We start from the raw sequence: 12,259 nt of genomic DNA, 5'->3' as shown, positions 1-12,259 counted from the left end.
ACCTCAAGAATGTGTTGCCATTCCTCCACAGACATTCACACACGCCACTCAAAGGGCCAGCAATATAAAGGCGGACCGAGCGAGGTGGCGCAGTGGTTAGGAGACTGGTCTCGCATTCGGGAAGACGACGGTTCAAACTCGTCTCCGGCCATCCTGATTTAGGTTTTCCATGATTTCTCTAAATCGTTTCAGGCAAATACCCGGATGGTTCCTTTGAAAGGGCACGGCCGGTTTCCTTCCCCATCCTTCCCTAATTCGAACTTGTGCTCCGTCTCTAATGACCTCGTTGTCGACGGGACGTTAAACACTAATCTCCTCCTCCTCCATAGAGGCGAAGAGTGGACACACCTCATACTAACATCCACCAACAAGTGTTCTGATAATGTCGATCAGATAGTGTACTTTGTGCCATTAGTCTTTCGAAGACTTGATACCGTCGTCCATCTTATTTCAAAAATTTAGAGCTTATGAACGAGACACCTTAACACTCCTATCCTAAAATTTAGCTCAACAATGTGGGATCAGCATCAGAAAGTACTAATGGAGGATATTAAATATGTACAATTTTTCACAGGTTTGTTTGACTTGTAAGATGGGAAGAACTATGCCCCTTACATGAAGTCATTAAAGATCACCTAACTCACATTGAGCGAACAGTAGGGCTGAACAAAATGATTGACAAGGCACAATGCACCTTGTAGAGGGTATATTATGGACTTAGTGGAATAATTAATGTCGGGTGATGGTTTTAAAGTAATTCACACGACATGAAAACTTTGTGGAAACGAGTTGCTTTACTGGACGCTAGTTTACCCCAGGGAAATATTTGACTGTGGCCGGCCGGGAGAGCGGCTAAGGGAAGCGACAATAGGCAGCTTAGGGCGGCTCAAGCTCTGAGAAAGCGGTAACGGTGCGCGGCCTCCAGCCGCCTTAAGATGAGTGACAGTGAGTGGGTTGTTGACCCCGACTCCATGCTGGTGTACCGGGAAACAGACGGAGAACTTGTACGCCTGTTGATAAATGTCCGTCGTCCCGTTTTCTGTGAAACATGTGACAAAGCCACGCAAGCTACGGTGGAGCGGTTAACAGAGGTCAAAATATGCGTGTTAGTGACTATAGCAACTTCACACTGAATTCACGGTCATCAGAGCTTGAAGTAAATCAGGTGAAGAGTGACAGCATGATATACGCCGGCCTGCGATGGGAACATAGGACCAAGGAATTTGAAGTACTCTCCTGGGAGTCTAGAATTCCGGAAAACTTGGTGTTTGTGCAGACGCTACACTTGATGGGTGGCCTGGGGGGAGCTAAATAGAAGAAGTTGAGAGGAAGGGAAAATTTGTGGGAATTTGTTCACTTCCCAGAGCAGGCATTGGTCAGTGCTGGGAAGCGACACATAATTAACGCGACTTGTACTGCAATTGGCGTAAGTGATTTTGCTGGAGGGGAAACCGAGGTGAAGAGCAGACTGGCAGAAGTCTCAGTAGAGGTCTTCCGTTCCCAGCTTGCCTAGAGTGCGGACGTGGCGTTCTTTACTCAGCCAACTGGTACAGCATTGCTGGGACAATAAAGCACCCATTACCATGCGGCATGGCCTATTAGACGGTACAGGTGTGTGTGCTGTGTGTAAGACTTGCCCATCTGGTATGTATGATAGCTTCTTGCTCCTGTCGTCGGATATCAGTTGTTTACCACAACCACGCCATTCCCAGTGAGAAAGTACTTTACAAAGTGCGATGCCATTGAAGAACAACGCTCCATTTGCTTGAATATACTGAAACGGGAGTAGCCAAAACAGACTTGCGGCATCATATAAGGACATAACTTAAAACTTACCAATTCTTTGTTAGTTTAAAATAAAAATAGAAAGCAGCCTTTATCTGGTTCCAGCCCTCGAAAACGAATAAATCAACACGAAAAATAGATGTTCAAATAACTTACGGGTTTGCTGCCAGGTGACGTTGGGCGGTGTTCGACGACATCACCCGGCAGCAAACCCGTAAGTTATTTGAACATTCAATTCACCGGGAAAAGTTAAGGTCTCACGAAAAATAGAGTTTTTCAGCCTCACGTTTCATCTTTTTTAGCTATGACTATTCGCAATGCCCAAATAGTGATATGATCCTGGATTAAAACATGATTTTTCAGCAGAAAAATAGCTCAAATGGCTCTAAGCACTAAGGGACTTAACATCTGAGGTCATCCGTCCCCTAGACTTAAAACTACTTAAACCTAACTAACCTAAGGACATCACACACATCTATGCCCGAGGCAGGAGTGGAACCTGCGACCGTAGCAGCAGCGCGGTTCCGGACTGAAGTGCCTAGAACCGATCGGCCACAGCGGCCGGCTTTGAGCAGAGTTTGGAAATGTTAGAATCAGTAGGAGCGTTCTGGCAATTTTTTCAAGCACTTATCACTTATTGAGAAAAGCAGCGAACAGTGGACGGAGTAAGTTTTATTTGCACATTTTGTAAGTAGGCAGTTTAGGTTTTTATGTTGGTAACGCCACATAGCGCTCTGTATGAAAATCACTGACTGTGCTGTGTGCAATCTGTGGCTGGTTGGCATTGTTGCAATATTTGCTGTATTGTTGGGCAGTTGGACGTGAACAGCGCGTAGCGTTGCGCAGTTGGTGGTGAGCCGCCAGCAATGGGGGATGTGGGGAGGGAGATGGAGTTTTGAGAGCGGACGATCTGGACGTGTGTTCATCAGAGACAGTAAATTTGTAAGACTGGATGTCATGAACTGATTATATATATATATAATGGCTTTTGAACACTATTAAGGTAAATATATTGTTTGTTCTCTATCAAAATCTTTGATTTGCTAAATATGCCTATCAGTAGTTAATGCCTTCAGTAGTAGTTAGAATCTTTTATTTAGATGGCAGTATTGGCGCTCGCTGAGTGCAGTAGTTCGAGTAACGAAAACTTCTATGAAGTAAGTGATTCATGAAAGGTATAGGTTATTGTTAGTCAGGGCCATTCTTTTGTAGGAATTATTGAAATTCAGATTGCGCTGCGCTAAAAATATTGTATGTCAGTTTAGTGATGATCAGAATAAGTAAAGAGAGAAATGTCTGAGTACGTTCAGCTTTGCTCAGCTGTTTGAAAATCAAATAACGTAAGGGGTTTATCAGCACAATCATTCATAAATTTTTCTAAGGGGACGTTTCAATTTAATTTGATATTTTTATTCTATGTATCTTGGAAGTGAGGGAGTACCACTTTATCACTCTTTGCTCGCTTTCAAAGCGAAATTATAGGAATGAAAACTTGAAAATCGGTTATTTCAGGATCCAGTTATTTTGAGCAGTTTTAACAGTCAGGTGAAAGTGGCGTTGGGAAAAAAAGCGACATAACCGAAGACCGGTTGTTTCAGCTACAATCGCCATCCCTAATTGCGTCACCCCACTTACCGCGTCACGTGGGCGGGCACTCTGCCTTGACGACGGCCTAGTTGCCAGAAATCCGCTGCCACCAGCAATAGCTATTCGGTCGCTTACGAATATCGCGCCCTCGGACTGCGCCTCCAGTTTAGCGCGCGTAGCCCCCGGGGCGAGGTAACGAGCTCCTTTTACGGAAGAGAGTGCACCCCGCGGTATAAACAAAGTTCTTTCAGGGCGCGATCAAAGAGGCCTCACGGAATGGGCGTGAGGCGGTCCACGTGAGCGCCACGACTGCGTAACGCTGCCGGCGGCGCCGTGTAATGCCTTATTGACGGCCTCATCAATAATCGGCGGGCCGCTCGTCCGCCGGTCACGAACGGACTGGGAAATGCGGGGAGCGCATCCTGTTTTAAAGGCCCCACGGAAATGAGCGCCGGGCGCTGCGGCAGCAGCCTGTTACTGCGTTTACGCGCTATTATCCGCGGGGAACGGGCCGTCCGGCACAACGTCAGGGGACGACGGGCAGCCGTACGGCGGCAACACGCACGAGGCAGCGCCGCGGCGCGATGAATAACCGGAACCGCCGAGGACGACTGCGAGGAGCCGCCGGGCCGCCATTAAGCATTGACGGGAGGGTCTCGCCCGCACACTGCGGCTGGGTTCACCTATTCATACGGGCAGCCTTTGTTGCTCCCGCTACCCTCACCGCATCCATGCCTGTGATTACCGAAATGCCTCCTCATTTATACTGTCACCTTCCTACACATACAGAAGTTGACCAAAAGAACATGAAAATGGTCGCGTCCCGGCACAGCCTCACTATACCAGAATGAAGTAAGAGCGCACTGCGTAGCGCAATCGGGACAGTAACGACAATGGGTTAGATTGCTGTCAACCTTTATATAGGAGATGAGAGGGAGAGAATCTCCTTCGTTTGAAGCAAATAACTTTCCTGAAAATAGGTTACAGAATTGCAATAGGCAGAAAAGATTGGTTAGTTTCTATCAAGTTTATTCTCACATATACTTATGTGAGGTGTTCGACCATAAACCTCTTAGTAAGATTCAGTCTATTTATTCGGTCTTGCTACATCAAAGTTAAATGCCGGTACATATAAGAAACAAGTACAAAGCAATCACTTGTTCTTGGTTAGCACTGAAATCTCTCTAAGTAATTGAGACAAAGCCTGACAGCCTCTGTTCAACACTATTCCAATGAAACTATAAAAGTCCTACTTGACCTGCAGTTCCTGAGTGTCCACCAGAGTCTGTCACCGTCTTCTCGTAGTTGAAGTTTTTTTTATCATCTGTATCGGCTGCTATGGCCCTACTCGGCCCCGCTGCCGTCTCGCTGCGGAATCTCCAAACTGCCGGCACTGGCTCTGAATCTGCATCTGAATCTCTGCCTCTAGCTATTCCGCTGCCTGCCCTTTTATTTCGTTTCTCATGTACTTGGGTGCACACGAGTTAACTTGTTTCACTCGACCCTTTCATTTCTAAGTGATCGGATTCCACAAGAATGCCTATGGTTCCACACGACACTCTCGTTTCTAAATGGTCGGCTTGCGCAAGAATGCCTTCGGTTCCACAAGACACTTTCGTTTCTAGCTGCACACAACTTAATTTGGTTCGACAAAAGTCTTTTCCGCACATATCTGACACTCTCTCTTGCTGTATTATCGCCCTGGTGTTTGCGTCTTCCATTGCGCAAGTTTGATTCATGCTGCTTCCTCTGGCAGGAAGTCGAACACTAAGTTATTTGATCAACAAGCCATACTTGGCAGCTTCCGACGCTTATCTTGTCCCTACGTCCTGATGGACTATTTCTTAATGTCAGCTGGCTGTTTGCCTATGGGGCCTGGACTCTTATTATGGTTACAAAAGCAAGATAAAAATTAACATTTTTTACTGTCACAACAACATCTGTCCTGTTTACTTTGGTAACCATCTTCTTATTCTTCTTCCTCTTCTTCACTTCAAGAACTGGATCCTCGCCTGTTGTAAGGAGAGGTCCCAGCGGTGGGATCGAGTATCTGAAACCATCTGTACGGTGATGTAGGTTAAGGTCCCGGATATAGCTCCCTGCAGCCATTCACCCTGGTGGACCCTTGTTTGCGAGTAGTCGACTGAAAAACATACAGAAATTCACGTCATGTTCTACAACTTTAAAAAACAAATGTTATAGAGATTGATCGCGTAGCATAATGGTTATACACTGAAGAGCCAAAGAAACTGGTACACCTGCCTAACATCGCGTAGGGCCCCCGCGAGCACGCAGTAGTGCCGCACCACGACATGCCGCGCACTCGACTAATGTCTGAAGTAGTGCTGGGAGGAATAGACACCATGACATCCTGCAGGCCTGTCCATAAATCCGTAAGAGTACCAGGGCGTGGAGATCTCTTCTGAACAGCACCTTGCACGACGTCCCAGATATGCTGTCTCTAAAGCTGGTCGTAGGTTGTGTTCCAAAACAGAACGGCATAGAGACAGAAGTGCTGACACTTTCTGCAGGACCTGACCATCATTTTGCAGGACAATGCTCAAGCACGTACAGTGCAAGCTGTTACTGATTTGTTTGACTGATGGGGCTACTAAGTGCTATACCACCTACTGCCCTCCCCTGACTTAGGCCTTCGTGAGATCAACTCGATTTCTAAACTGAAGTAAACACTTCACGGCATCCGCTTCAGAACTGGCTGGCTCTGAGCACTATGGGACTTAACAAAATGGCTCTGAGCACTATGGGACTCAACTGCTGTGGTCATTAGTCCCCTAGAACTTAGAACTACTTAAACCTAACTAACCCGAGGACGTCACACAAAGCCATGCCCGAGGCAGGATTCGAACCTGCGACTTAGCGGTCCCGCGGTTCCAGACTGAAGCGCCTAGAACCGCTCGGCCACTTCTGCCGGCTGCTTCAGAACTGCTACAAATTTGTTGGGCAGTAGACCGCGCCGCTCGAACTGTTAACACAACTGGCACTGCTAAGAGTAGGCTAAGACTTCCACATCGCTGGCAGCGGTTTATACACAATGCTGGTGACTACTTTGAAGGTCAGTAGAACTTCGAAACACGTATCTATTCTGTACGATCTGTAAATAAATAGTTGCCACTATTAAAGTTCCAACCCTCGTAAATAAGCTAGAAGCGTTAGAAGGAAAAACCTTTCATTAACCTCCACATGACCTGGAATCTTTCTACTTGTTCCATTAACGCAGATATTTTCAAGAAACGAGCCCTGTGACAGGAGCCGTTCGAATATGAACAGGAAGCATTGAGTGGAGCTTGGTTGGGACCTGTGTGTCGTGCGCGAAGGCACTCCAGAGTAGACCGCTCATCAGGCCTACGACGTACACGTACGTCCATCACTCGCGTGGCAGAAGCTACTCTCAACACTGAAGACAACGTAACGCCATTCCACTGCCCCGTCGACTCTTCCACGACACCATAGCAGCGGTACTTGACGATGTCGTGGTGCCTGGCTAGAGGCAGATGTGAACTTCGTTCTGCTGCAAGCAAAAGCTTCCTAGGGGGCTTTGGTGACGCAGCGGGTGAATGATGTTCGGTCGACAACTGCTGCTCCCATAACGTGTCTTTGCTGTCTTGTATCTGTACTAAAGCGGACGTTCAGAACGTGATCAACGGCTGTGGAAATGTTTTACAGCCCACTGCTGACAGCATATCCACGCCACCGATACACTGTGTGCAACATGTGCAGCAGTCCATAGATATATATAACTAGTTCCCCGCAGGCCCACAATACGGCCCCATTCAGACAGGTGAAGTTGTTCAACAGGAGTACATGCTCGTGGGCGAGGCATGATTGTATCGTAGCATAAAGGTGCCGAATGGCATCTTTCGATAGATGTTGCAAATACTTTCACCTCTAAACTCAGCACAGTTACTGCCTGCAGAGTCAAAACAGAGGGCGCACAGAGTGGACCCCTGCGTGCCATCTGATCTCCGATGACCACGACAAATGAATCACTGCAACTACTTGGTATGCACATGTTATATCCTCCTGCCTGTGAACATACTTATCTGATTAAATTCCCATCTCGGCTCTAAGGTCTTCATTTCTTATCTGATCACTAATACAGCAACCTTTCTTACGTCTCATATATTTCAGTTCAGTGGCGTGTACACACATTTTGTCTTGTTTTATTATTGTCCACGACTCTCAGTTCTGTGTCAAAAGTAGTGTGGCAACGCTTGGTGCATTTAAAAGTGCTTAACATAGTGTGTGTTTACAAACTGCTTATCAACTGATAAAAGGTACATTTCTTTAAATAACATGTGACGAGTGTAAATCTTAACCTGGCTACTAGAAAGCGACACACATACACACACACGCGCGCGCGCACACACACACACACACACACACACACACACACACACACACACACACACACACACACAGAGAGAGAGAGAGAGAGAGAGAGAGAGAGAGAGACAGAGAGAGAGAGAGAGAGAGAGTCGCAAGTGTGAAAGATTTGGCACCAGTTACGATTGTTTTGGTACTTCCATTTGTGGAAATGTGTGCTACAGCAGACTTGCTAACAGACGTACATGTACAGTACAGCACAGTTATTTCCTTCATGGCTTTTTTTTTTTTACATTTAGTAGTTACAGTTAAGCTAATAGAAATGACTCTGGCGTGACTCTCTTTACAGTGAGGAGACAGCTTATCCCACGCAGCCTGTTGACACCTGTAACATAGCCTGTTTTATTTTTATTTTTAAGTTTTGATTTTATTTTTTTTCCCCACAACTTATCTCAGTTGAGAAACATTCTACGTTGCTTTAGTGCGGTCCGTGCTGCTGAAGAGCTTACCGAGGCGAATAAGTTCGATATTGCTCGAACAGTCCACGGGTATACAGCGTATCGTTGCCCGTTGGACACTATGAACCGACAGTATACCCGTGGACTGTTCGAGCAACAAATACGCCGGGAGAAACTGAAGAATAACAAGTTCGATATTAGCCGCACTGTTTTCCAGACAAATATATTTTAGTTGCTTTTATTTTTTTAGGTTGACACTTTCTTTTACTGTGTAAACAACCTCCTTCCTTTGTCTGCAATTGCCATAAAAATTCTTGTTTCTGGATTTAGAAAAATCAGTTGTTTTACAGTGTTCTTTAAGGCGGATTTTCCGACCTGTGTGTTACAGTGGTCTACACGCCAGAGCCTTGTGTTCGGAAAGAACATTTTCACAATCACAGTAACCAATTCTAGGCGAATGTTTGCAATATTTCCCCAAGTACGTCTATATCCTACTGTATTTATTTAGCCTCAGTTTCAGTTTTTATGCTTCCTGCAATTTTTGTACTCCTTTTCTCCAGGCTAATTCTCCGGTAAGTAGACTGCCATCATCACTAATCTTTATTTGGAGCTCAACAGAATTTTTTAAAAATGTGTAGACAATTTCGTCCACAACCTTATTAATTCGATTCTCTTAAGAGGTTACATTTCGTTTTCTTCAATACCCTCATATGAAACAGTGGGAGATTACTTACTCGGGTTCTACATGAGTTCCTCGACGGTGAATTTTTACTTTTATTACTGCAGAACGTTCTGTTTAAGGTCCCGTTTACAACAGCTTTTCTCCGCAAGGGAAACGATCTCCGATTAAGCGTTTCTTAATCCACTTCCGCCGAAACTCTGTAGTAGAAGGAGGAGCAGAGGTTAGTGCAGTAACGAGGCTGCAGCAGCGGGCATTGCGAGAGCACTCGCGACCGGAACGCGGGATTCTGCCGGAGTGCCGGACGCGCCCCGGGAGGCAGATAAATGTGAAACGAGAGTGTATCGGACGGCTACTGCCTCTAACAGGCCCTCGTCCGCTTCGAGGAGGCGGTGTAATGGAGCCTGGAAATCCGACCTCCCGCCCTCTCGCCGGCTCAGGAGGAGCAACGGAGAACTGTCCCCTCCGATTCATCTCGCGATAACAATGCCACTAGCGGCGGAGGAGGAGCGCCCGCCAGCTAGCAAACAAGGTTTCTGCGTAGTTCGCCGGCGAAATAGAAGACGGTATCAAAGAGACAGGCAGCACGGAGCAGGGCCGAGCGCGGCGCGGTGTAAGGGCTCGGGGAACGTCGCGGTGTAAGGGCTCGGGGAACGTCGGAAGGGAAGGAAACACCGCAGGGCGCGTGGCGCGGCGGAGCTGCAAGAACAAGGGCCGGGCCGGATGAAAGGCCCGCTGCGTTGCCTCATTACTTAGGTAGCGTTACAAAGCAACATGCAGCGGCGGCTGGGAGGCGAGGAACAGATTAGTCCTGAAGGCGGGCCGGTGAAGGCACCCACCCTAATGGTAACGAGCTCGCCCGCTCGCGGCTCATTTGCCCGGTCGGCGTACCTCCGCCGCTGCCCATCAGCTCTTAATGACCCGGCGGGCCGCGCCGATCGTCTCGCAGTCAGGTCCAGATAGGCAGCAGGAAGGACGCGGCACAAAAGAAGGACCCGCGCGGGCCGACGGGTCGCCTCAGCGACGTCAGCTGTGGTGGCGGGGCGGGGCACCGTCACGTTGTTTGCTCGTTATGGTCCCGAGGAACGCGGCTTTTGCTTATCGTTGTGTCTACTCCTACAAACCCACTCCCACTCTTCACCCCTTCCGTTCCTCACATAAATCATTGCCTCCAACATCAACAGTTTAATAAGTCACGGATGCAAAATACTTACGCGAATTCTTTACAGACGAATTGAAAAACTGGTGGAAGCCGACCTCGGGGAAAATCAGTTTGGTTTCCGTAGAAATATTGGAACATGTGAGGCAATACTGACCCAACGACTTATCATAGAAGCTAGATTAAGGAAAGGCAAACCTACATTTCTAGCATTTGTAGACTTAGAGAAAGCTTTTGACAATGTTGACTGGAATACTCTCTTTCAAATTCTGAAGGTGGCAGGGGTAAAATACAGGGAGCGAAAGGCTATTTACAATTTGTACAGAAACCAGATGGCAGTTATAAGAGTCGAGGGACATGAAAGGGAAGCAGTGGTTGGGAAGGGAGTGAGGCAGGGTTGTAGCCTCTCCCCGATGTTATTCAATCTGTATATTGGGCAAGCAGTGAAGGAAACAAAAGAAAAATTCGGAGTAGGTATTAAAATCCATGGAGAAGAAATAAAAACTTTGAGGTTCGCCGATGACATTGTAATTCTGTCAGAGACAGCAAAGGACTTGGAAGAGCAGTTGAACGGAATAGATAGTGTTGAAAGGAGGATATAATATGAACATAAACAAAAGCGAAACGAAGATAATCGAATATAGTCGAATTAAGTCGGGTTATGCTGAGGTAATTAGATTAGGAAATGAGACACTTAAAGAAGTAAAGGAGTTTTGCTATTTGGGAAGCAAAATAACTGATGATGGTCGAAGTTGAGAGGATATAAAATGTAGACTGCAATGGCAAGGAAAGCGTTTCTGAAGAAGAGAAATTTGTTAACATCGAGTACAGATTTAAGTGTCAGGAAGTCGTTTCTGGAAGTATTTGTATGGAGTATAGCCATGTATGGAAGTGAAACATTGACGATAACTAGTTTGTACAAGAAGAGAATAGACGCTTTCGAAATGTGGTGCTACAGAAGAATGCTGAAGATTAGATGGGTAGATCATATAACTAATGAGGAGGTATTGAATAGGATTGGGGAGAAGAGAAGTTTGTGACACAACTTGACTAGAAGAAGGGATCGGTCGGTAGGACATGTTCTGAGGCATAAAGCGATCACCAATTTAGTATTGGAGGGCAGCGTGGAGGGTAATAATTGTAGTGGGAGACCAAGAGATGAATACACTAAGCAGATTGAAAAGAATATAGGTTGCAGTAGGTACTGGGAGATGAAGAAGCTTGCACAGGATAGAGTAGCATGGAGAGCTGCATTAAACCAGTCTCAGGACTGAAGACCACAACAACAACAACCAACATCTGTAACAACTTGCATAAAAAGTTCTCGATTTACTTGCCGCTTCAACATGGGATAATATCCCGAGCTTTCGATGACTACCTCCGTCATCCAGAATGAGATTCTCACTCTGCAGTGGAGTGTGCGCTGATATGAAACTTCCTGGTAGATAAAAACTGTCTGCCGGACCGAGACTCGAACTCGGGACCTTTGCCTTTCGCGGGCAAGTGCTCTACCAACTGAGCTACCCAAGCACGACTCACGCCCCGTCCTCACAGCTTCACTTCGGCCAGTACCTCGTCTCCTACCTTCCAAACTTTACAGAAGTTCTCCTGCGAACCTTGCAGAACTTGCACTCCTGAAAGAAAGGATATTGAGGAGACATGGTTTAGCCACAGCCTGGGGGATGTTTCCAGAATGAGATTTTCACTCTGCAGCGGAGTGTGCGCTGATATGAAACTTCCTGGTAGATAAAAACTGTCTGCCGGACCGAGACTCGAACTCGGGACCTTTGCCTTTCGCGGGCAAGTGCTCTACCAACTGAGCTACCCAAGAACGACTCACGCCCCGTCCTCACAGCTTCACTTCGGCCAGTACCTCGTCTCCTACCTTCCAAACTTTACAGAAGTTCTCCTGCGAACCTTGCAGAACTTGCACTCCTGAAAGAAAGGATATTGAGGAGACATGGTTTAGCCACAGCCTGGGGGATGTTTCCAGAATGAGATTTTCACTCCGCAGCGGAGTGTGCGCTGATATGAAACTTCCTGGCAGATTAAAACTGTGTGCCGGACCGAGACTCGAACTCGGGACCTCCGTCATGTTTGTCAGGGGTAAAACAGTCAGTTAGCTTCCGGGGAGGACAACGACCAGCGCATATCGCACAGCAGCAGTCAATGCTCCAAGAACTGTCGGCATGCTGAACTCACGTGCATGACGTATCTGGCGATGCGGAGGAGGGCGACAGGGCAATG

The 12,259-nt window shown here is 47.0% G+C and overlaps 1 non-coding gene across 1 annotated transcript; it reads right to left on the bottom strand.

The window, feature by feature from the left end:
* Positions 1-11,468: 11,468 nt before the first annotated feature.
* On the bottom strand, positions 11,469-11,543 carry Trnas-cga. Its single transcript has one exon. It is a non-coding gene; the product is annotated as a tRNA-Ser (tRNA).
* Positions 11,544-12,259: the final 716 nt, after the last annotated feature.

Source organism: Schistocerca americana, chromosome 1 (assembly GCF_021461395.2).
Source record: "Schistocerca americana isolate TAMUIC-IGC-003095 chromosome 1, iqSchAmer2.1, whole genome shotgun sequence".
Taxonomy (NCBI): domain Eukaryota; kingdom Metazoa; phylum Arthropoda; class Insecta; order Orthoptera; family Acrididae; genus Schistocerca; species Schistocerca americana.
This window is presented reverse-complemented; position numbering and strand designations above follow the sequence as displayed.